The sequence below is a fragment of the Octopus sinensis genome, linkage group LG27, assembly GCF_006345805.1.
Source record: "Octopus sinensis linkage group LG27, ASM634580v1, whole genome shotgun sequence".
NCBI classification, from domain to species: Eukaryota; Metazoa; Mollusca; class Cephalopoda; order Octopoda; family Octopodidae; genus Octopus; species Octopus sinensis.
The window spans coordinates 13,306,251-13,333,385 of NC_043023.1; the positions used below are offsets into that span (position 1 = coordinate 13,306,251).

A 27,135-nucleotide genomic window follows, 5' to 3' on the forward strand; every position below is an offset into this window, starting at 1 on the left:
AGTGAATCTTCTAATGATGACGGAGATTTGCATTACAATGATGCTGACATGTTCACGGAGCAACAAACGGAACAGTTATTTGATGTTGAAAGTGATGTTGAATTTGAAGGATTTGAATAAATGTTTTTGCTTTTACTTTTGTAAAAAGGCAATTTACTTAATATTTATTTTTCACTGACATTATTACTGTTTTTCGTTATTTTCTGCAAACAAAATGCACAAAAAAGCTACACGTTTGCATTATGTTATATTTATAATAATAAAGGATGATACTGTATATATTTTTACAAACCAAGGATTTTATATAGACCTCGTTGACTCATGTTAGAGAAGGGGTGCGCATTATACACAAGGTTTAGGTTTTTCAGAGATACAGCCCCCTAAACTTGCAGTAAGCACCATTTATTAAACGTTATTACTGTTATTTCTTTATTTTCTGCAAACAAAATGCACAAAAAAGCTACACATTTGCATTATGTTATATATACAATAATAATAAAGGACGTTACCGTATACATTTTTACAAACCAAGGATTTTATATAGACCTCATTGACTCATGTTAGAGAAGGGGTGTGTATTATACACAAGGTTTAGGTTTTTCAGAGGGACAGCCCCCTAAAAATCTTTATTAAACGTTATTACTGTTTTTCTTTATTTTCTGCAAACAAAATGCACAAAATAGCTACGCGTTTTTACTCTTTTACATGTTTCAGTCATTTGACTGCGGCCATGCTGGAGCACCGCCTTTAGTCGAGCAAATCGACCCCGGGACTTATTCTTTGTAAGCCCAGTACTAATTCTATCAGTCTCTTTTGCCGAACCGCTAAGTGACGGGGATGTAAACACACCAGCATCGGTTGTCAAGCAATGCTAGGGGGACAAACACAGACACATAAACATACACACACATACATATATATATATATATATACATATATACGACAGGCTTCTTTCAGTTTCTGTCTACCAAATCCACTCACAAGGCATTGGTCGGCCCGGGGCTATAGCAGAAGACACTTGCCCAAGATGCCACGCAGTGGGACTGAACCCAGTACCATTTGGTTGGTTAGCAAGCTACTTACCACACAGCCACTCCTTCGCCTATTACTTACTTTAAATAACACTTGTCCTGGAAGAACTCGGGGATCTTTTCCTTTTGAACGGCAGTTTTCAACACAATTTCTAGTTAACTAAACACTTTAAAACTTCGTATACTGGTAGAATGTGTCAAAATAAGACATTTTTTTCTCTTGGCTTTCTTGAGAAAATTGTAATAATGTTTGTTTAATGTAGTTTAATTTTTCAAATTTTAACCAATCCTATGCTCTCTTTTGAGCTAAAATCATTTGCTGTGTCTAAAACTGAGACAACACCCTGTAACTAACCCTAAACCTCCCCCCTAACCCTAACCCTAAATTTTTTTTTCCTTAATTGTTACGCGTGTAAAAAAAACTAAAGCAATGAAATTAAATTAATTTAACAATTAAGAAAAAATAATTTAGGTTTAGGGTTAGTTACAGGATGTTGTCTCAGTTTTAGACGCAGCAAATGATTTCAGTTGAATGGAGGTAATCGATTGGTTAAAATTGCAAAAAATGCTCGGATTTTCAGACGAAATATCTTACAAACTAGAATTTTCTCAATAAAACCAAGAGAAAATGATGTTTTATTTTGACACATTCTACCAGTATACGAAGTTTAAAAGTGTTTAGTTACCTAGAAATTGTGTTGACATCTGCCGTTCAAAAGGAAAAGATCTGCACTCAGTTGGCTGAATGCTACACGAGGCAGTGTAAGCACAGCAGATCCTGGGACCTGGCTGAACGGGCTGATTGTTTACGTTTGCTGTGCTGTTAATTTAATATCATCTTACTATTACTCCAGCTTCCCAAATATGGGATCTTTACGGTTTGAACGGCAGATTTTTTCTAGCAGTGTCATATGAAATTGTCACCCATAATTATGACCCTACTGTCGATCTAGTTAGTTAGTTAATTTGGCTCAAAAGGAAATAGCAAGGCCATGGAGTTAAGTACAGGGTGGTGTTCATGTAAAGAGTTCAGGCCACTTGAGGTCAAGGGAGGCTTTGAACAAAGCGGTCGTCGGCATCTTCACCATCTCGTCTGGCAGCTTGTTCCACGGATCCGCAACCCGGATGGAGAAAGCTCCTGTCCTTCGATTGAGATGAAATCATCGCAGGTAGAGCTTTTCGGAATGACCCCCGCAGCCGACGCTCTGGAGCAGGAGTGAAGAACAGCTCTTTTAAGAGGTTACACTTTCCGCTTATGATGCTGTGGGCGAGAATGAGATCACCACGGCGGCGGCGTTTTTCAAGAGAATAAAGGTCGAGCGTCCTGAGCCTTTCTTCATAGGACAAATTTTTGAGACCATGAACCATGCGGGTAGCCAGCTTCTGGACTCTTTCGAGATGCTGTATGTCTTTGAGGAGATAAGGAGAAGAGGCTTGAATCCCGTACTCCAATATGGGTCTCACCAGCGTGACATAGAGTGGTAGGAATATGGCTGCTGTAAGCATTCCAAATGACCATCGAATCAAGAACAGAATTCCGTGTGCTTTGTTGGCAGCATGGACGCACTGGGCCGAAGGCGAAAAGGAGGAATCCACCAAGATACCCAGGTCCTTTACCTGATCGGTCCTCTCCAGCAGCAGACAACCCGGCTCGAAATCAAGTTGAGTTGCAGGAGGAGAGCCAACAGGCAGATGACAGCACTTTGACACGTTCAGACACAGGTCCCATTCGTTAGACCACTTCCAAATTTGGTGGAGGCATCGACGAAGATCCTCTATATCACCGCGGGGAGCGACCAATTTGATATCGTCGGCAAATAGAAGGGTGTGTTGCGTGAGGTCGTCGGGCAAGTCATTTATGAAGACTAAGAACAATAAGGGCCCAAGCACTGAACCTTGAGGCACGCCACTGCTCGCACTGGAGACGTCGGACCGCGAACCATTAACTTGGACTTGGAAGGAGTGATCTGAGAGGAAGGCACCAACCCAACGTACAATATCTGGATGGAAACTATATGCTTGAAGCTTGACAAGTAATAGGCGGTGGTTTACCGAGTCAAAAGCTTTGGCAAAGTCCAATAAAACGATGTCAACAGCATCACTATCATCGAGGATGCGCGTCACTAATTCTTCCATTACCAGTAAGTTGGTCAAGCATGATCTCTTCGGCACGAAGCCGTGTTGGGAATCAGAGATAGAGGCTGTGTTTTGGAGGTGGAGCATCATACTTTTCTTAAGGATGGTTTCGAACATCTTGCTGATTATTGATGTAAGGGAAACCGGTCGGTAGTTAAGCGGGTCTTCGCGGCTCCCTTTCTTGAAAATTGGGCAGATTATCGCTGTTCTCCAGTCCGCAGGTATAACACCCGTCGCCAATGACATATTGAATAGACGTGTTAAGGGCTCGCAGATGACCGGAGCCAACGCTTTGATAACCCATGGGTGTATGCCGTCAGGGCCATGACCCTTGTTGACATCGAGGCCTTGAATAACACGTTTGACTTCGTCCCGCGTGATGACTAATCTAGGCATTGGAGGTACCGATCTATCAAATGGAGGGTGTTCACGACCATCATCTTGTTTGAAAATAGTTGAAAAAGCCTCGGCAAATAATTGACTCTGTTGATAAGGGTCCTCAATCGATACGCCTGTTGAGTCTACCAACGTTGCAATCTGGTTGTTCAAGTGGGAATTCCGTTGGACATGGGCAAAGAAGGTTTTTGGATTGCTACTGGCATTGGCCGCGATTTTGTATTCATAACTGAAGCGTTCTTCCTTTTCAATTTTCACGGCTCGGTCTCGTTGAGTTTTGTACACCTCAAAAGCTGCAGTCGAATCCAGATTTTAGAATTCAGCCCAAGCAATATCTCTGAGTCGACGTTCTCGTTTAACCTTCTTCGTCACCCAGGGCTTGTGTTTCTTCTTATTGGGAAACCCAACGGGAACTGCCTGGTCAGTCAACCAGATTACATATGCTTTGAGGGATGACCATAGTTCGTCAACTGAGGACAACGTCATCAGGGATCGCCAGTCCAGAAGCGCGGAAGCCTCGGTTAGAATTTCAAGATTAATTGCAGAGAAGACTCTACGTGGCAGCGAAGTAGTCGTGGGCGTAGAAAAAGTTGTGTGCATGACGAACTTCAGGACCGCATGATCACTCTTGGCAAGAGGGGCGCACACAGATACGTCTGACACTGATCTTGGATAGCGGGAGAATACCAGATCCAGCATAGATGGCTGCTGCCCAGACCGATGCCTTGTCGGATATTCAACATGTTGCGATAGAAAACAATCTTCAGCCACGTCAAGAAGGGCCTGGCCGAACCGGGAAGATGTACAAATTGATGCGGGCCAATCGATCGTGGGAGCGTTGAAGTCTCCTAGTACCAAACAGTCATGCGGAGCTGAAACGAATCTTATCGCTTCGAGTAAATGAGCATCGTCCTGGGGGTCGGCAAGAGGCGGCCTGTAGACAGCTAACACGGGCAGGCAAAACTCGGATAGGCTCAGCTTGCAATAGACGGCATCGAATTTTGTTGTAGGTTGAGCATTAGTGGGTAGAATACCGCTGGACGGTTTGTGCTCAGATTTGACATACACAGCAACACCTCCACCTCGCCTTTTTTCTCTGTCACATCTGAAAAGGACGTAGCCCTGTAGGTGGATTTCTGAGTCCTTTACTTCTGGAGTCAGCCAAGTCTTGGTGATAGCTATCACATCAGGGGAGTCATGTATGGCCAGTGTAAATAGTTCGCTGAACTTTGGGAATAAGGAGCACGAGTTGGTATAGACGATGCTGAGCTGTGAAGTTTGAGGGGCGGGAGTTGGGGAACAAGCAGAATAAGGGGTATCAGAGATAGCATCGTTGACGGGGGTATCAACTTCACTTCGATTTGCCCTCACTTCACTTTCCCTGTCAGTACTACAGCATGCGACCAGAGGTAGGACTTGATTATTTGTCCATCTTGGATGCGTAAACCCTTCTCTACCATCTGTTTCCTCATCTTTAGTTCGGATATTAGGTTTCTCCGATCTATTGCATTTCAATCTGTTTTAGGGTTAAGGTTAGGGGGAAGAGCATCTTTTTTTCTTCACAAATGTAAATAAACCCAATCTGTTTCTTAAACGAGGGACATATTCATACGGCACAGAATTTTTTCACCTTAATAGACGTCATTGGTTGGTTGAAATTGAAGAAAAAAAACAACAACTGGATCTTTTCGGTTTGAACGGCATTTTTTCTAGCGGTGTCATATGAAATTGTCACCCATAATTATGACCCTAGTATCAATCTATTGCATTTCAATCTGTTTTGGGGTTAGGGGTGGAGTGAAGGGTATCGTTTTTTCCTTCAGAATGTTTTTACCTCAATAGATGTCATTGATTGGTTGAAATTGTCACCCATAATTATGACCCTAGTATCGATCTACTGCATTTCAATCTGTTTTAGGGTTAGGGGTGGAGGGAAGGGTATCGTTTTTTTCTTCAGAAATGTAAATAAACCCAATCTGTTTCTTAAACGAGGAACATATTCATACGGCACAGAATGTTTTTTACCTCAATAGATGTCATTGATTGGTTGAAATTGAAGAAAAAACAACAACGAATATCTTACAAACTATAGACTTTTCTCAATAAAGCCAAGAGAAAAAGATGTTTTATAAACACATTCTACCAGTATACGAAGTTTAAAAGTGGAAATTATTTTAAAAATCTGCCGGTCAAACCGAAAACATCCTACGTGTGTGTGTACTCTTTGTAAAAAGAATCTGGTGTAAATTTGAAAAAGGTGAAGTGGTTGACAGAATAGGACAAAGACAATCACTGGAACATAATTCAACCAGTCAGTAGAGCCATCTGTTGGAGATTTGAAGAAATACAATCAAATAAAGGGAAATAACTTGTACAACATTTCAACTTATGGCCATTTGAATTATTAATTAGTGTGATTAATTATCGACCACGGACTCGTTGCTTATTTGTGAATACGGTAAGTTGACAAAGATTTACTTTAAGGCTGTAATAGTGTTGATAATACTACTAATAATGAGGTAAATAATAGAATTCTGTGAACCTCTCGATGTTACAGTAATTATTTTTCGAAGCGGGAACCTGACAACAATTAAGAAAATATAATTTGCTCGTCTTAATTAATAATTTCCAAACTGGGTTAATATAGGGCGTAACAAATATCAGAAAATCAAAAAAAAAATGTGTGTAATAGGTGTAAAACAACTTCCTATGAACGAATATGAAAAAAAAAATTCGCGCACGCGAAAGGGGGGTGGGGGAGAGGCTTCGGAAAATTCACATCGGGAAGTTCCGAAAGCGTCTGAGGGGCTGACCCGGGCACCAAAACAAAAAAAAAATAGTGTAATATGTGTAAAACAACTTGCTCTAAACGAATATGAAAAAAAAAATGTGCTCTCGAGAAAGAGGGGTGGGGGAGAGGCCTCGGAATATTTATATCGGGAATTTCCGAAAGCGTCTGAACCGGGCACAAAAACAAAAACAAAAACAGCGTAATAGGTGTAAAACAACTTGCTCTAAACGACTATCATGAAAAAAATGCGCGCTCGCGAAAGGGGGGTGGGGGAGAGGCTTCGGAAATTTCACATCTTCAGTCCACGGCCTTTAAACTAAGAAAAAATAGTGTAATTGGTGTAAAACTACTTGTTCTAAACGAGTATCAAGAACACACACTCACACATGAATCATAAACTCCGTATTTCGCAAAAAAAAAAAATAAAGAGAAGAAATTCTGGAAAAAGTGAAGAAATGTTGGATCTCCGCCATGTGAATCAAAATACGTGTCAGAAACATCTTGAAATACTACAGAAATTATGTTACGAAAATGATAATGTATACATACCTCTTTGAGTGGTCCATCGATAATGATGATAAAGAAATGAGTTGGATTTGAACTCAGAATATTGACTAACACAACTACATACTACAAGACTCAAAATATTCAGCCAAGTCACCACCCTTTAACTAGCAATAATAATAACATCAATAACATAACAGCCAAAAGATTTATTTGTTCTGAAAATAACAATCATAGTAAATAAATATGTTCTTTAATATTCACATTCATGTGCACAGTTAAACACACTTACATACAAACAGTCACGCATGCATAATACAAAACGGAACACATAAATGAAGGATGCATTACTTAGTATATATTACATCTAGAGAATTTTGATTAATAAGTCAAATATGCAAATTATAAAGATAATTAATTGCTTTACTAAACAGTGTTGTAAAGGTGAAAAAATAAATTTGGGAAAAAAATACACGCCAAAACTAATTAATAAAGGATAATTAGGGAAGGATTGACACAAAATAATAATTTTTTCTGTCTCTTTTTTTCTGATAAATGCATCTTAATAAGTGAGAAGAATTGCATATATCTGAACTATTTCAAAGAAAAGCATAAATTTAATGTTTAAAATAGCTTTAACCAAGGAATGAGATCCAACATTTCTTCACTTTTTCCAGAATTTCTTCTCTTTATTTTTTTTTTTGCGAAATACGGAGTTTATGATTCATGTGTGAGTGTGTGTTCTTGATACTCGTTTAGAACAAGTAGTTTTACACCAATTACACTATTTTTTCTTAGTTTAAAGGCCGTGGACTGAAGATGTGAAATTTCCGGAGCCTCTCCCCCACCCCCCTTTCGCGAGCGCGCATTTTTTTCATGATAGTTGTTTTACACCTATTACGCTGTTTTTGTTTTTGTGCCCGGTTCAGACGCTTTCGGAAATTCCCGATATAAATATTCCGAGGCCTCTCCCCCACCCCTCTTTCGCGAGAGCGCATTTTTTTTTGTCATATTCGTTTAGAGCAAGTTGTTTTACACATATTACACTATTTTTTTTTTTGTTTTGGTGCCCGGGTCAGCCCCTCAGACGCTTTCGGAACTTCCCGATGTGAATTTTCCGAAGCCTCTCCCCCACCCCCCTTTCGCGTGCGCGAATTTTTTTTTTCATATTCGTTCATAGGAAGTTGTTTTACACCTATTACACACATTTTTTTTTTGATTTTCTGATATTTGTTACGCCCTATATTAACCCCAAACTGAAATGTCGATCTGTTGTTTAGGAAAACCTATGATTGACTGTTACATGTGTTATAAAGTAAATTAGTTGGTAAAAATGAAAGTACTACTAGCGAAGACTAGACCCGGTGCGCGCAGTCGCAAGTAGTCGATCCTACAACGACACGTATATACACATACACACGCACACACATATATATATATACATATACATATATATATATATAGGCGCAGGAGTGGCTGTGTGGTAAGTAGCTTGTTTACCAACCACATGGTTCCGGGTTCAGTCCCACTGCGTGGCACCTTGGGCAAGTGTCTTCTACTATAGCCTCGGGCCGACCAAAGCTTCGTGAGTGGATTTGGTAGACGGAAAATGAAAGAAGCCCGTCGTATATATGTATATATACATGTGTTTGTCCCCTAGCATTGCTTGACACCCGATGCTGGTGTGTTTATGTCCCCGTTACTTAACGGTTCAGCAAAAGAGACTGATAGAATAAGTACTGGGCTTACAAAAGAATAAGTCCCGGTGCTCCAGCATGGCTGCAGTCAAATGACTGAAACAAGTAAAAGAGTATATACCTGTATGATGTACCTGTATGATGGATGTTGTCCAAAAACTAAAAACTAGTAAAAGAATATATCACACATAAACACATATAATATCTATTTGTATCGGTGTATATACACACACACACACACACATGATTAAAAACAATAGAATTTGAAAACTAAAAGAATATATCACACACATTTTATTTGATTTGTGTAAAAAAATCATATACATTGTTCTAAGAAATAATTTACTCGTTTACTTGTTTCAGTCATTCTTTGTTTCAGTTATTCTTTGTAAGCCCAGTACTTATTCTATCGGTTTCTTTTGCCGAACTGCTAAGTGACGGGGACATAAACACACCAGCATCGGTTGTCAAGCAATGCTAGGGGGACAAACACACACACACGAACAAATGCACACACATATATATATATATACATATATATATATATACATAATATATATATATATATACATATATATATATATATATACATATATATATAATATATATATATACATATATACGACGGGCTTCTTTCAGTTTCCGTCTATCAAATCCACTCACAAGGCTTTGGTCGGCCCGAGGCTATAGTAGAAGACACTTGCCCAAGGTGCCACGCAGTGGGACTGAACCCGGAACCATGTTGTTTGTAAGCAAGCTACTTACCATACAGCCACTACTACGCCTATATATATATACATATATACGACGGGCTTCTTTCAGTTTCCGTCTACCAAATCCACTCACAAGGCTTTGGTCGGCCCGAGGCTATAGTAGAAGACACTTGCCCAAGGTGCCACGCAGTGGGACTGAACCCGGAACCATGTGGTTTGTAAGCAAGCTACTTACCACACAGCCACTCCTGCACCTATATACGACTGGCTTCTTTCAGTTTCCATCTACCAAATCCACTCACAAGGCTTTGGTCGGCCTGAGGCTATAGTAGAAGACACTTGCCCAAGGTGCCACGCAGTGGGACTGAACCCGGAACCATGTGGTTTGTAAGCAAGCTACTTACCACACATCCACTCCTATTACTTCCTTTAAAAAATTCTTTTATTTTATTCTGTAAAATCAACTCATTTGCGTACGCGCAAGTCGTTGCACGATCGACTACTTACGACTAGCCAGCGCGGACGTGCGACTGCGCATGTGCACGCACCGGGTCCAGTCTTCGCTAGTAGTACCATGAAAGTAATGTGGCATAATTAATTAGTAAAGTGAGAGGAAACCGATTGAAGAATACCACATGAATTCTGTCCTGTTGTTCACGAGATAAAGTGAAAAACGCCGACGCCGTGGTGATCTCATTCTCGCCCACAACATCATAAGCGGAAAGCGGAAAATTAATTAATATTAATAATATTTTTGAACAAAGTAAATAATTTATAAAACTTGGTTAATAATTTTTTTTACACAAACGCGAACGTATATAATTGTGAAACTTTTTTTTTTTTACAGACGTATATATTTGGTAAACTTAATGAATTAATTTCTTCTCATCATCATCATCGTTTAACGTCCGTTCTCCATGCCAGCATGGGTTGGACGGTTCGACCGGGGATCTGGGAAGCCAGAAGGCTGCACCAGACTCCAGTCTTATCTGGCAATGTTTCTACAGCTGGATGCCCTTCCTAACGCCAACCACTCCGAGAGTGTAGTGGGTGCTTTTTACATGCCAGGCGAGGCTGGCAACGGCCACGGTCGGATTGGTGCCAGTCGAGGCGGCTCTGGCATCGGCCACGATTCGGATAGTGCTTTTTACATACCACCAGTCCAGGGGTCCTGGCATTTGCCGGGTACCACACTTGCTCCAACATGTCTTCGCAAGCAAAGGGGGTTGGCATGGGTGCCTGTCGTGGGATGAGGTTCGATATCAACTTCGCTTGCCTCAACAGGTCTTTGTGTATAAATGTATAAATTTTTCGCACTAAATTCTTTCCGTAGAATTTATCAAAAAACGTGCAAAATTATTCCGTAGAATTTATCAAATTAAAAAACGCAAAATTAATATATTTTTTGAAATTGCAAATTATTTAGAATATAAAACAAATGAAGTTAAATTTTAAAAATAAATGTCATATACTTATACTCTGTAAGGTGCTGTGTTCACACTTCAATTTACTATTTTCTAGAAATGTTGCTTTTCTAATTGAAACAATTTTTCTCAATCTCCATTTAAAAGTCCATAATGCCTCTTGAGCCATATCAAAATGAACAACTTTGAATTTTCAAGAATTATTTAATTTATATAATTAATTCATTAATTTTATTCTGTAAAATAGTAATTAATTCATTTATCTGTAAATCCGCGAGGAAAGCGACTATGTAATTATTTTGTGTAAAATTGAAAATGTTATATATATACACACACACACACACACACACACACATATATATTTTTAGTGAAATCCAACACCTTTTTTTTTTAGGGGGGGGGTTAACGTGCATGCGCAAATTCTGCACTGTGCATGCTCAAGTCACCTCGTAGGATCTCGAGTATCGAGTACCTATGTCTGGCGCGCGAATTCGCGTGTGCGAAACCGGGACCACGACAATAGACAAGTACCCTGACAACAATTAAGAAAATATAATTTGCTCGTCTTAATTAATAATTTCCAAACTGAAATATCGATCTGTTGTTTAGGAAAACCTATGATTGACTGTTACATGTGTTATAAAGTAAATTAGTTGGTAAAAATGAAAGTACTACTAGCGAAGACTAGACCCGGTGCGCGCAGTCGCAAGTAGTCGATCCTACAACGACACGTATATACACATACACACGCACACACATATATATATACATATACATATATATATATAGGCGCAGGAGTGGCTGTGTGGTAAGTAGCTTGTTTACCAACCAAATGGTTCCGGGTTCAGTCCCACTGCGTGGCACCTTGGGCAAGTGTCTTCTACTATAGCCTCGGGCCGACCAAAGCTTCGTGAGTGGATTTGGTAGACGGAAAATGAAAGAAGCCCGTCGTATATATGTATATATATACATGTGTTTGTCCCCTAGCATTGCTTGACAACCGATGCTGGTGTGTTTATGTCCCCGTTACTTAACGGTTCAGCAAAAGAGACTGATAGAATAAGTACTGGGCTTACAAAAGAATAAGTCCCGGTGCTCCAGCATGGCTGCAGTCAAATGACTGAAACAAGTAAAAGAGTATATACCTGTATGATGTACCTGTATGATGGATGTTGTCCAAAAACTAAAAACTAGTAAAAGAATATATCACACATAAACACATATAATATCTATTTGTATCGGTGTATATACACACACACACACACATGATTAAAAACAATAGAATTTGAAAACTAAAAGAATATATCACACACATTTTATTTGATTTGTGTAAAAAAATCATATACATTGTTCTAAGAAATAATTTACTCGTTTACTTGTTTCAGTCATTCTTTGTTTCAGTTATTCTTTGTAAGCCCAGTACTTATTCTATCGGTTTCTTTTGCCGAACTGCTAAGTGACGGGGACATAAACACACCAGCATCGGTTGTCAAGCAATGCTAGGGGGACAAACACACACACATATATATATATATACATATACGACAGGCTTCTTTCAGTTTCTGTCTACCAAATCCACTCACAAGGCATTGGTCGGCCCGGGGCTATAGTAGAAGACACTTGCCCAAGGTGCCACGCAGTGGGACTGAACCCGGAACCATGTGGTTTGTAAGCAAGCTACTTACCACACAGCCACTCCTGCACCTATATACGACGGGCTTCTTTCAGTTTCCGTCTACCAAATCCACTTACAAGGCATTGGTCGGCCCGAGGCTATAGCAGAAGACACTTGCCCAAGGTGCCACGCAGTGGGACTGAACCCGGAACCATGTGGTTTGTAAGCAAGCTACTTGCCACACAGCCACTCCTATTACTTCCTTTAAAAAATTCTTTTATTTTATTCTGTAAAATCAACTCATTTGCGTACGCGCATGTCGTTGCATGATCGACTACTTACGACTAGCCAGCGCGGACGTGTGACTGCGCATGTGCACGCACCGGGTCCAGTCTTCGCTACTAGTACCATGAAAGTAATGTGGCATAATTAATTAGTAAAGTGAGAGGAAACCGATTGAAGAATACCACATGAATTCTGTCCTGTTCACGAGATAAAGTGAAAAACGCCGCCGCCATGGTGATCTCATTCTCGCCCACAACATCATAAGCGGAAAGTGTAACCTCTCGAAAGAGCTGTTCTTCACTCCTGCTCCAGAGCGTCGGCTGCGGGGTCATTCCGAAAAGCTCTACCTGCGACGATTTCATCTCAATCGAAGGAGAGGAGCTTTCTCCGTCCGGGTTGCGGATCCGTGGAACAAGCTGCCAGACGAGATGGTGAAGATGCCGACGACTGCTTTGTTCAAAGCCTCCCTGAACTCTTTACATGAACACCGCCCTGTACTTAACTCCATGTCCCCCTACATGGCCTTGCTATTTGCTTTTGAGCCAAATTAACTAACTAACTAACTAACTAAGATATTGATAAAACGGTTGACAAAGAATTAAAGGTTATATTAATAATTAATGATGATGATGATGGTTTCAAATTTTTGCCAGAACCAGCAATTTTTTATGCAAGCGGGAAGTCGATTATAGGGAATCCAGGGATCTTTTCGGTTTGAATGGCAGTTTTTAAAAATAATTTCCACTTAACTAAAAAATTTTAAACTTCGTATACTGGTAGAATGTGTTTATAAAACATCTTTTTCTCTTGGCTTTATTGAGAAAATTCTATAGTTTGTAAGATATTTGTTGTTTTTTTTCTTCAATTTCTGCAATTTCAACCAGTCAATGACGTCTATTGAGGTAAAAAAAAACATTCTGTGCCGTATGAATATGTCCCTCGTTTAAGAAACAGATTGGGTTCATTTACATTTGTGAAGAAAAAAAGATACCCTTCCCCCTAACCCTAAAACAGATTGAAATGTAATAGATCGATACTAGGGTCATAATTATGGGTGACAATTTCAACCAATCAATGACATCTATTGAGGTGAAAACATTCTGTGCCGTATGAATATGTTCCTCGTTTAAGAAACAGATTGGGTTTATTTACATTTGTGAAGAAAAAAAGATACTCTTCCCCCTAACCCTAAAACAGATTGAAATGTAATAGATCGATACTAGGGTCATAATTATGGGTGACAATTTCAACCAAACAATGACGTCTATTGAGGTGAAAACATTCTGTGCTGTATGAATATGTCCCTCGTTTAAGAAACAGATTGGGTTTATTTACATTTGTGAAGAAAAAAAGATACTCTTCCCCCTAACCCTAACCGTAAAACATTGAAATGCAATAGATCGATACTAGGGTCATAATTATGGGTGACAATTTCATATGACACTGCTAGAAAAAATGCCGTTCAAACCGAAAAGATCTGAACCCAGTATTTCTCGAATGGGAGGAAAGGCAAAGTCAAGCTCGGCCCTATTTGCCGAGGTCAACTTAGACGGCAACCAATCGATTTGAGTCTCCTTTGATTGTACTTGCTCTCACAGTGTGTCACTGATTGAAGCAAAATAAACAACACACCGACACACTCCTTTTCTTGGTTATTCTTATGCATAGCCATATTTCGTCTGTTGTTATGTTCTGAGTTCAAATTCCACCAAGGTCGACTTTGCCTTTCATCCTTTCGGGGTCGATAAATAAAGTACCAGTTTCACACTGGGATCGATGTAGCCGACTTAATCCCTTTGTCTGTTCTTGTTTGTCCCCTCTGTGTTTAGCCCCTTGTGGGTAGTAAAGAAATAGGTATTTCGTCTGTCTTTACGTTCTGAGTTCAAATTCCGCCGAGGTCGACTTTGCCTTTCATCCATTCGGGGTCGATAAATAAAGTACCAGTTTCACACAGGGGTCAATGTAATCGACTTAATCCCTTTGTCTGTCCTTGTTTGTCCCCTCTGTGTTTAGCCCCTTGTGGGTAGTAAAGAAATAGGTATTTCGTCTGTCTTTACGTTCTGAGTTCAAATTCCGCCGAGGTCAAATTTGCCTTTCATCCTTTCGGGGTCGATAAATAAAGTACCAGTTTCACACTGGGATCGATGTAGCCGACTTAATCCCTTTGTCTGTTCTTGTTTGTCTCCTCTATGTTTAGCCCCTTGTGGGCAGTAAAGAAATATATTCTTATGTATAGCTTAACAAAGTGGAGGTGCAATGGCCCAGTGGTAGGGCAGTGGACTCGCGGTCGTAGGATCGCAGTTTTGATTCCCAGACCGGGCGTTGTGAGAGTTTATTGAGCGAAAACACCTAAAGCTCCACGAGGCTCCGGCAGGGGGTGGTGGTGAACCCTGCTGTACTCTTTCACCACAACTTTCTTTCCTGTTTCTGTTGTACCTGTATTTCAAAGGGCCAGCCTTGTTACACTCTGTGTCATGCTGAATCTCCCCAAGAACTATGTTAAGGGTACACATGTCTGTGGAGTGCTCAGCCATTTGCACGTTAATTTCATGAACAAGCTGGGACCCTCATCATCGTAACTGATGGAGTGCTCATCTTGTGAAGGTGCAATGGCCCAGTGGTTAGGGCAGCGGACTTGTGGTTGTAGGAACGCGGTTTCGATTCCCAGACCTGGCGTTGTGTGTGTTTATTGAGCGAAAACACCTAAAGCTCCACGAGGCTCTGGCAGGAGATGGTGGTGATCCCCGCTGTACTCTTTCGCCGCAACTTTCTCTTACTTCCTGTTTCTGTTGTACCTGTATTTCAAAGGCCAGCCTTGTTACACTCTGTGTCATGCTGAATCTCCCCAAGAACTATGTTAAGGGTACACATGTCTGTGGAGTGCTCAGCCATTTGCACGTTAATTTCATGAACAAGCTGGGACCCTCATCATCGTAACTGATGGAGTGCTCATCTTGTGAAGGTGCAATGGCCCAGTGGTTAGGGCAGCGGACTTGTGGTTGTAGGAACGCGGTTTCGATTCCCAGACCTGGCGTTGTGTGTGTTTATTGAGCGAAAACACCTAAAGCTCCACGAGGCTCTGGCAGGAGATGGTGGTGATCCCCGCTGTACTCTTTCGCCGCAACTTTCTCTTACTTCCTGTTTCTGTTGTACCTGTATTTCAAAGGGCCAGCCTTGTCACTCTCTGTGTCACGCTGAATCTTCTTGAGAACTACGTTAAGGGTACACGTGTCTGTGGAGTGCTCAGCCACTTGCACGTTAATAAATGAGCTGTGACGTCACTGGTGCCAAGCTGTACCGGCCCCTTTGCCTTTCCCTTGGATAACATTGGTGGTGTGGAGAGGGGAGTCTGGTATGCGTGGGTGACTGCTGGTCTTCCATAAACAACCTTGGCCAGACTTGTGCCTGGGAGGGTAACTTTCTAGGTGCAAGCCCATGGTCAGTGTCGTGACCGAAGGGGGTCTCAATCATAGCTTAACAAAAATATAGAAGAACGATATACTGTTAAGCATTTTCTCCAGCAAGCTAATGATTCTGCCAGCACATAATAGAATTATGTGAACCCTTCGAAGTTACAGTCATCACATAGAAAGATTGAGAAAATATGCTCCCTCGTCTTAGATATATCAGACATGGATTTTTCTGAAATGTATCATCATCATCATCATTATCGTTTAGCGTCCGCTTTCCATGCTAGCATGGGTTGGACAGTTCAACTGGGGTCTGGGAGGCCAGAAAGCTGCACCAGGCCCAGTCTGATCTGGCAATGTTTCTACGGCTGGATGCCCTTCCTAACGCCAACCACTCGGTGAGTGTAGTGGGTGTTTTTTATGTACCACTGGCACAGGTGCCAGACGAGGCTGGCAAACAGCCATGATCGGATGGTGCTTTTTATGTGCCACCAGCACGGGGGCCAGGCGAGGCTGGCAACGGCCACGAACGGATGGTGCTTTTTACATGCCACCGGCACGAGGCCAGTCAGGGCGGCGCTGGCAACGGCCAAGATCGGATGGTTCTCTTATGTACCACCGGCACTGGTATCACAGCTGCAATTTCCATTGATGTTGATCGATTTCGATTCTCGCTTGCCTCAACAGGTCTTCACAAGTAGAGTTTTGTGTCCCCAGAAGGAAAGGTATGCATAAGTGAACTGGCACATCCCGGGTTATGGTCTCACTTGTCCTGCTGGGTCTTCTCACGCACAGCACACTTCCAAAGGTCTCAGTCTCTAGTCATTTCCTCAGTGAGACCTAAAGTTTCAAGGTCTTTAGGTCTCACTGGGGAAATGACTAGAGACCGGAGAAAACAAATTTAGGGTGTAGCACACTTGTGTAGGTATACCAGTCTTTCAATGCCTCCATGAACCCTGACCCCTGCAGACATTGACATTAAATGGATGACAGTGTTGATGTTGTAAGATTTGCAATGTTGAATTACTATGTCGTTTAATGATTCTCTTTATCTCACTGCTTCTTTTTTTTTTCTATTTCAGAATATAACATCCTGTTGATATGAAAGAAATTACTTCATTCAGATGTGCCTCTGATATTTTATCAGCTCCCATCAACCAAAGGAAGATGATATATTTATAAGGAGCATTCATCAATACATCAAACTCATCTTATAAAGGAAATCTGTGAAAAACAACAGCAAAATATTTCTTCTGGACGATGGAATTAACAGCGATAATTTGAAGTCTTTGCTGTCTGGAATATAGAGGAGATGATTGTTTTACAGGTTAATTAAGCTTGGATAACTTTACAAAGGGTTAGACAATTGTCACCTCTTGATTTAGATATTAAGCAAAATCACAGATGAAAGAAGCATAGCATTAAATTATTCTCTGAAAATAGCAACACAAATATATTCATAGAAATGAATTTTTTTCCTATTTCAGAATATCATACCATGTTGATTGAAAAGAAATTTCTTCATTCAGAGGTGTGTCTGATATTTTTATTGACTTTCATCAATTAAAGGAAGACCATATATTCATAAGACACATTCATCAATACATCAGCCTCTTTATATAAATATTCTGTCATTATGAATAATTCAACTAAACCTGAAAAACCTGATGCAATAGAGAAGCCATATCGCTGTAATATCTGTGGTAAATCATTCTCTGGAAAGAGTGTCTTGACTGTACACAAACATACACATACAGGAGAAAAACCATATCATTGTGATATTTGTGGTAAATCATTCACTCAAAGTGGTCACTTGACTGATCACAAACTTACACATACTGGGGAAAAACCATATCATTGTGATATCTGTGGTAAATCATTTTCTCAAAATGGTCACTTGACTGATCACAAACGTACACATACTGGGGAAAAGCCATATCAGTGTGATATCTGTGGTAAATCATTCTCTGAAAGTGGTGTATTAATTAAACACATACGTATACATACAGGAGAGAAGCCATATCACTGTGACATTTGTGGTAAATCATTCTCTCAAAGTAGTCCCTTGACTAGACACAAACGTACACATACAGGAGAGAAACTATATCATTGTGATATTTGTGGTAAATCATTCTCTGAAAGTGGTGTATTAATTAAACACATATGTATACATACAGGAGAGAATCCATATCGTTGTGACATTTGTGGTAAATCATTCACTGCAAACAGTGTCTTGACTAGACACAAACGTATTCATACAGGAGAGAACCATATCATTGTGACATTTGTGGTAAATCATTCACTGCAAACAGTGTCTTGACTAGACACAAACGTATTCATACAGGAGAGAGAAAACCATATCATTGTGATATTTGTGGTAAATCATTCTCTGAAAGTGGTGTATTAATTAAACACATATGTATACATACAGGAGAGAATCCATATCGTTGTGACATTTGTGGTAAATCATTCACTGCAAACAGTGTCTTGACTAGACACAAACGTATTCATACAGGAGAGAAACCATATCATTGTGACATTTGTGGTAAATCATTCACTGCAAACAGTGTCTTGACTAGACACAAACGTATTCATACAGGAGAGAAACCATATCATTGTGACATTTGTGGTAAATCATTCTCTGAAAGTGGTGTATTAATTAAACACATACGTATACATACAGGAGAGAAGCCATATCACTGTGACATTTGTGGTAAATCATTCACTGCAAACAGTGTCTTGACTAGACACAAACGTATTCATACAGGAGAGAAACCATATTGTGACATTTGTGGTAAATCATTCTCTCACAGTAGTAACTTAATTGGCCACAAACGTACACATACAGGAGAGAAACCATATCATTGTGATATTTGTGGTAAATCATTCTCTGAAAGTGGTAGTTTATCTGTACACAAACGCATTCATACTGGAGAAAAACCATATCACTGTGATATTTGTGGTAAATCATTTTATAGAAACAGTCACTTGACTAGGCACAGACGTATCCATACAGGAGAGAAACCATATCACTGATATGTGTGCCAAATCATTCTCTCAAAGTAGTCACTTAACTAATCACAAACTTATTCATTCAGGAGAGAAGTCATATCATTGTGATATCGATTGTAAATCATTGCTTTGTAATAGTCAATTGGCTTATCATAAACGTATTCATACTGGGGGAAAAGCCATATCACTGTTATATATATTTCTTTACTACCCACAAGGGGCTAAACACAGAGAGGACAAACAAGAACAGACAAACGGATTAAGTCGATTATATCGGCCCCAATGCATAACTGGTACTTAATTTATCGACCTCAAAAGGATGAAAGGCAAAGTCGACCTCAGCGGAATTTGAACTCAGAACGTAGCGGCAGTCGAAATACGGCTATGCATTTCGTCCGGCGTGCTAACGTTTCTGCCAGTTCGCCGCCTTTATCACTGTTATATATGTAAATCATTTTCTGGAAATAGCTTGTCACACACATATTCACACAGGTGAGAAGTCAGATTGTTGTGATACCTGTAGTAAATTATTCACTAAAAATGTTCATTTAACTAATCACAATGGCACGTAAAAAGCACCAACTGATCGTGGCCGTTTGCCAGCCTCGTCTGGCACCTGTGCAGGTGGCACGTAAAAAGCACCAACTGATCGTGGCCATTTGCCAGCCTCGCCTGGCACCTGTGCAGGTGGCACATAGAAAGCACCAACTGATCGTGGCCATTTGCCAGCCTCGCCTGGCACCTGTGCAGGTGGCACATAAAAAGCACCAACTGATCGTGGCCGTTTGCCAGCCTCGTCTGGCACCTGTGCAGGTGGCACATAAAAAGCACCAACTGATCGTGGCCGTTTGCCAGCCTCGTCTGGCACCTGTGCAGGTGGCACATAAAAAGCACCCACTACACTCTTGGAGTGGTTGGCGTTAGGAAGGGCATCCAGCTGTAGAAACACTGCCAGATCAGACTGGGCCTGGCGCAGCCTTCTGGCTTCCCAGACCCCAGTTGAACCGTCCAACCCATGCTAGCATAGAAAACGGACTTTAAACGATGATGAAGGCATTAGGAAGGGCATCAAGCTGTAGAAAAACTGCCAGATCAGACTGGGCCTGGTGCAGCCTTCTGGCTTCCCAGACCCCAGTTGAACCGTCCAACCCATGCTAGCATGGAAAACGGACTTTAAACGATGATGAAGGCGTTAGGAAGGGCATCCAGCTGTAGAAAAACTGCCAGATCAGACTGGGCCTGGCGCAGCCTTCTGGCTTCCCAGACCCCATTTGAACCGTCCAACCCATGCTAGCATGGAAAACGGACTTTAAACGATGATGAAGGCGTTAGGAAGGGCATCCAGCTGTAGAAAAACTGCCAGATCAGACTGGGCCTGGCGCAGCCTTCTGGCTTCCCAGACCCCATTTGAACCGTCCAACCCATGCTAGCATGGAAAACGGACGTTAAACAATGATGATGTATTCATCCTAGGGAAAAACCATATCAGTGTGATATATGTGGTAAATTACAGGCGGCGAGCTGGCAGAAACGTTATCGCGCCGGGCGAAATACTTAGTGGTATTTCGTCTGTCGCTACGTTCTGAGTTTAAAAAAGTGGAGGCGCGTGGCTTAGTGGTTCGGGTGTTGAACTCATGATTGTATGGTTGTGGTTTCAATTCCTGGGCCAGGCGGTGCGTTGTGTTCTTGAGCAAAACACTTCACTTCACGTTGCTCCAGTTCACTCAGCTGGCAAAAATGAGTAACGCTGCGATGGACTGGTGTCCCGTCCCAGGTGGGGAATTTCTATGCCACTGAAACCGGGAAACCAGCCCTTATGAGCCTGGCATGGCTTGAGAAGGAAAAGGCAGCGAGCTGGCAGAAACGTTAGCACGCCGGGCGAAATGCGAAGCCGTATTTCATCTGCCATTACGTTCTGAGTTCAAATTCCGTCAAGGTCGACTTTGCCTTTCATCCTTTTGGGGTCAATTAAATAAGTACTAGTTACGCACTGGGGTTGATATAATCGACTTAATCCCTTTGTCTGTCCTTGTTTGTCCTCTCTGTGTTTAGCCCCTTGTGGGTAATAAAGAAATAGGTATTTCGTCTGCCGTTACTTTCTGAGTTCAAATTCTGCCAAGGTCGACTTTGCCTTTCATCCTTTCGGGGTCGATAGATAAAGAAACTGGCCCTTATGAGCCAGGCATGGCTCGAGAAGGAACAAACAAACATATATACAGGAGAGAAACATAACATTACAATACCTGTGGTAATTCAGATTTGAAAATGATGTTTTAACTATACATGAACATGTTCATACCAGAGAGAAAATATGCATTTTGATATCTGTGGTAAATCATTCTCTCATAGACCTAACTTAACTGTACTTGGGCACATCCCTACAAGAGAGAAGCCACCTTGGTGTGACATCTGTGGCAAATCATTTTCTCGAAAAAGCCACGTCCGTACACAAGGTATTCACACATAAATGTAACTATCAATATCAAAATTTATTACATGACAATGACGGAGACTATTTTGTCTGCTAAAACACAGGGTTTTTCCCCCTTCAATAACAATAACTCTGACCACCTTTTCAAACTCCACGCATCTAACACCTATGGACATGTTTACAAAGTCAGAAAACAGCACAACTCCCACAACTTTTGGAAACATTTTAGAATACCCTCCATCAGGCATTTGCCATATTCTGAACGCCTTGCTTCTCTGGACATGGATACATTGAAACTCCGACGTCTGGCATCTGACTTGGCAGACACCCATAAAATTATTAACCATCTTACAAACAATAACTCTGAGCACCTTTTCAAACTCCACCTGTCTAACACCCGTGGACATATTTACAAAGTTAGAAAACAGCACAGCTCCCATGACTTTTGGAAACATTTTTTCCCGCTGAGAGTTGCTGAAGCATGGAACAAACTGCCGGCATCAGTTGTTAGTTGTCGGAGCACTGCATCCTTCAAAACTTCCATGCTTCCTGAGATTCGCCAACACTACACCTGATCTTTCTCCCCTCCATACACACGCAAGCATGTATCTGACTCATACACTGTTCACTTTCCAGACATTTCTACATTACTGCATATACTTTATATGCACTGTTTGACAAGTTGTGGTGCACCTGAGCACTGTATACAATAATTTCAATATTATTATTATTTAAAATCTCCACCTGTCTAACACCCATGGACATCTTTACAAAGTCAGAAAACAGCACAGCTCCCATGACTTTCGGAAACATTTATTTCACGCTAAGAGTTGCTGCACCATGGAACAAACTGCTGGCATCAGCTGTTAGTTGTCGGAGCACTGCATCCTTCAAAACTTCCATGCTTCCTGAGATTCGCCAACACTACACCTGATCTTTCTCCCCTCCATACACACGCAAGCATGTATCTGACTCCTACACTGTTCACTTCCCAGACATTTGTACATTACTGCATAGGCTTTATACGCACTGTTTGACAAGTTGTGGTGCACCTAAGCACTGTATACAATAATTTCATTATTATTATTATTTCAACACAACGTGACAGTCCCGTAAGGGAATTACACCACCGCTGTTTAGCCCTAGGAAGCATCGACGCTTCCTGCCGGCTTTGATACATTTCCCGTGTCCTTATATTTGCGAAGGCTAGACAGGCATCTCAGCTAGCAGGGCTCACTATCCCGGACTGATGACGGGTTAAGACCCAGAAACATGCATGTCTTCAGGTGTGATTCCTAGCTGGTGGGGGTGCTTGCCTCCCCTTTGCAGATATGACACAGGAAATGTGTCAAAGCCGACTGGAAGCGTCGATGTTTCCTAGGGCTAAACAACGGTAGTGTAATTCCCTTACGGGTCTGTCACGTTAAGTTGACAGTATACAACCACTCTATTTGTCCACCACCGCTCATGTCTCTCTGAGACATTTAGAAATTCAATATTTCTAATTATTATTATTTCAATATCAATACTGTCAATGTAAACCTCTAATTTGTTTTCTGCAAACGATCCCTAGTCTGGTGGTACGTAAAAAGCATTATCCGACTCATGGCCGATGCCAGCGCCGCCTCCACTGGCTTCTGTGCCGGTGGCACGTAAAATACACCAATCCGACCGTGGCCGTTGCCAGCCTCGCCTGGCACCAGTTCAGGTGGTACGTAAAAAGCACCCACTACACTCACGGAGTGGTTGGCGTTAGGAAGGGCATCCAGCTGTAGAAACATTGCCAGATAAGACTGGAGCCTGGTGCAGCCTTCTGGCTTCCCAGATCCCCGGTCGAACCGTCCAACCCATGCTAGCATGGAGAACGGACGTTAAACGATGATGATGATGTATTGACTCCAAAATAACTTGATTACTGGAAATACCTGCAGTTTGAGGAATTTGTTATAAAAAAATAATGAATAAAAACGTAAAGTATACTAGCCATCTCAAGATGGCTAACCACTAAGGGTGAGTGTTACTGTAGCTTTTAGCCCCAGGAGATCATCGTCTCCAGCTGGCTTTAGGCACCCTTTCTGTGCCCTTATGATACTTGAAAAGGGAGGTTATCCCTCTCTCGTAAACCTAAGTGATACGCATGGACTGCAGTTTCGAGGTATTTGCCTCTTGTCAACGTACGGTAATCACCGGTTTTCGATAAAGAGAGACCTGTTTGCAAATATCTATTTAATGTTTTTCCCAGTAACCACTGTCACTGATTTCGAAAAACTGTCTGAAAGCAATAATAAATCTCTGAACGAGATGTAAACAGTAACCGCTCGAAAATGTAAAGTATACTAGCCATCTCAATATGGCTAACCACTAAGGGTGGGTGTTACTGCAATCCGTGCGTATCACTTAGGTTTACAAGAGAGGGGATGACCTCTCTTTGCAAATACCATAAGGGCACAGAAAGTGTGCCTAAAGCCAGCTGGAGACGATGATCTCTTGGGGCTAAAAGCTACAGTAACACCCACCATTAGTGGTTGGCCATATTGAGAGGGACATATTCATACGGCACAGAATGTTTTCACCTCAATAGACGTCAGTAATTGGTTGAAATTGCAGAAATTGAAGAAAAAAAACAACAAATATCTTACAAACTGTAGAATTTTCTCAATAAAGCCAAGAGAAAAAGATGTTTTATAAACACATTCTACCAGTATACGAAGTTTAAAAGTGTTTAGTTACGTGGAAATTATTTAAAAAAAACTGCCGGTCAAACCGAAAGGTCCTATTTCTTAAATGAGGGACATATTCATATGGTACAGAATGTTTTTTACCTCAATAGACGTCACTGATTGGTTGAAATTGCAGAAATTGAAGAAAAAAAAACAACAAATATCTTACAAACTATAGAATTTTTCTCAATAAAGCCAAGAGAAAAAGATGTTTTATAAACACATTCTACCAGTATACGAAGTTTAAAAATATTTAGTTACGTGGAAATTATTTTAAAAGACTGCCGGTCAAACCGAAAGGTCCTATTTCTTAAATGAGGGACATATTCATATGGTACATAATGTTTTTTACCTCAATAGATGTCATTGATTGGTTGAAATTGCAGAAATTGAAGAAAAAAAACCAACAAATATCTTACAAACTATAGAATTTTCTCAATAAAGCCAAGAGAAAAAGATGTTTTATAAACACATTCTACCAGTATACGAAGTTTAAAATTTTTTAGTTACCTAGAAATTATGTTAAAAATGCCGTTCAAACCAAAAAGATCCTCTTTCTCTCTTGTTTTATTTCTTCCTTTTCTCTTCAGGTGGCTTCAAAGGTTTTGGTTCCAATGGTGACAAACACTACTCATTGGTATAGTCCCAGGTTTCTATTTCAAACAATTTAGGCTCAAGCCTAGTCGTTTTCAGTGTTATTGGTCGTTGTATCTTCAAAGAAGGTAACCCCATAATATTTTACCTCAATGAAGATTGTTGTGTGAAAAAGTGCCACACCCTAGCGGTTGAGGGAACCCGTGGAAGAGGCAGACCCAGGAAAACCTGGGACGAGGTGGTGAAGCACGACCTTCGAACTTTAGGTCTCACTGAGGAAATGACTAGAGACCGAGACCTTTGGAAGTATGCTATGCGTGAGAAGACCCAGCAGGACAAGTGAGACCATAACCCGTGGCCTCTACATGGGATGTAGCCAGTCCACTTATGCATACCTTTCCTTCTTGGGACACAAAACTCTACTTGTGAAGACCTGTTGAGGCAAGTGAGAATCGAAATCGATCAACAACAATGGAAATTGCAGCTGTGATACCAGTGCCAGTGGTATGTAAGAGAACCATCTAAACGTGGCCGATGTCAGCGTCGCCCCAACTGGCCTCGTGCCGGTGGCATGTAAAAAGCACCATCCGATCGTGGCCGTTTGCCAGCCTCGCCTGGCCCCCGTGCCAGTGGTACGTAAAAAGCACCATCTGATCGTGGCCGTTTGCCAGCCTCGCCTGGCACCTTTGCCGGTGGCATGTAAAAAGCACCCACTACACTCACGGAGTGGTTGGCGTTAGGAAGGGCATCCAGCTGACTGGGCCTGATGCAGCCTTCTGGCTTCCCAGATCCCAGTTGAACCGTCCAACCCATGCTAGCATGGAAAGTGGACGCTAAACGAAGATGATGAGTGAGCCTGCTGGATAAAACTTATGAAATTGTCACCCATAATTATGACCCTAGTATCGATCTATTGCATTTCAATCTATTTTAGGGTTAGGGGTGGGGGGAAGGGTATCTTTTTTTCTTCAGAAATGTAAATAAACCCAATCTGTTTCTTAAACGAGGCACATATTCATACAGCACAGAATGTTTTTTTTTACCTCAATAGACGTCATTGATTGGTTGAAATTGCAGAAATTGAAGGAAAAAAAACAACAAATATCTTACAAACTATAGAATTTTCTCAATAAAGCCAAGAGAAAAAGATGTTTTATAAACACATTCTACCAGTAAACGAAGTTTAAAAGTGTTTAGTTACGTGGAAATTAGTTTAAAAAACTGCCGTTCAAACCGAAAAGATCCGGATGCACTTTTATCGATTTGATTACTCGCATTGAATTAAAAAAGCGCACTTGTTTATCGATCGAATATTTTTGTCGCAGTCATTGAGATGGTTGTCATGCGTGCTAAAAATAGCAGCCAAATAAGCCCAGGCCTTAAATCCACTCCACTACAAATTTTGGATCTTTTCGGTTTGAACGGCAGTTTTTTCTAGCAGTGTCATATGAAATTGTCACCCATAATTATGACCCTAGTATCAATTTATTGCATTTCAATCTGGTATAGGGTTAGGGGTTGGGGGAAGGGTATCTTTTTTTCTTCAGAAATGTAAATAAACCCAATCTGTTTCTAAACGAGGCACATATTCATACAGCACAGAATGTTTTTTTTTACCTCAATAGACGTCATTGATTGGTTGAAATTGCAGAAATTGAAGGAAAAAAAACAACAAATATCTTACAACTATAGAATTTTCTCAATAAAGCCAAGAGAAAAAGATGTTTTATAAACACATTCTACCAGTAAACGAAGTTTAAAAGTGTTAGTTACGTGGAAATTAGTTTAAAAAACTGCCGTTCAAACCGAAAAGATCCGGATGCACTTTTATCGATTTGATTACTCGCATTGAATTAAAAAAGCGCACTTGTTTATCGATCGAATATTTTTGTCGCAGTCATTGAGATGGTTGTCATGCGTGCTAAAAATAGCAGCCAAATAAGCCCAGGCCTTAAATCCACTCCACTACAAATTTTGGATCTTTTCGGTTTGAACGGCAGTTTTTTCTAGCAGTGTCATATGAAATTGTCACCCATAATTATGACCCTAGTATCAATTTATTGCATTTCAATCTGGTATAGGGTTAGGGGTTGGGGGAAGGGTATCTTTTTTTCTTCAGAAATGTAAATAAACCCAATCTGTTTCTTAAACGAGGCACATATTCATACAGCACGGAATGTTGGTTTTTTTACCTCAATAGACGTCATTGATTGGTTGAAATTGCAGAAATTGAAGAAAAACAACAACAAATATCTTACAAACCATAGACTTTTCTCAATAAAGCCAAGAGAAAAAGATGTTTTATAAACACATTCTACCAGTATACGAAGTTTAAAAGTGTTTAGTTACGTGGAAATTATTTTAAAAAACTGCCGG

General features: G+C 40.8%; 1 pseudogene; it reads left to right on the forward strand.

The window, feature by feature from the left end:
• Window positions 1–17,953: 17,953 nt before the first annotated feature.
• Window positions 17,954–19,251, forward strand: LOC115225208 (annotated as a pseudogene).
• Window positions 19,252–27,135: the final 7,884 nt, after the last annotated feature.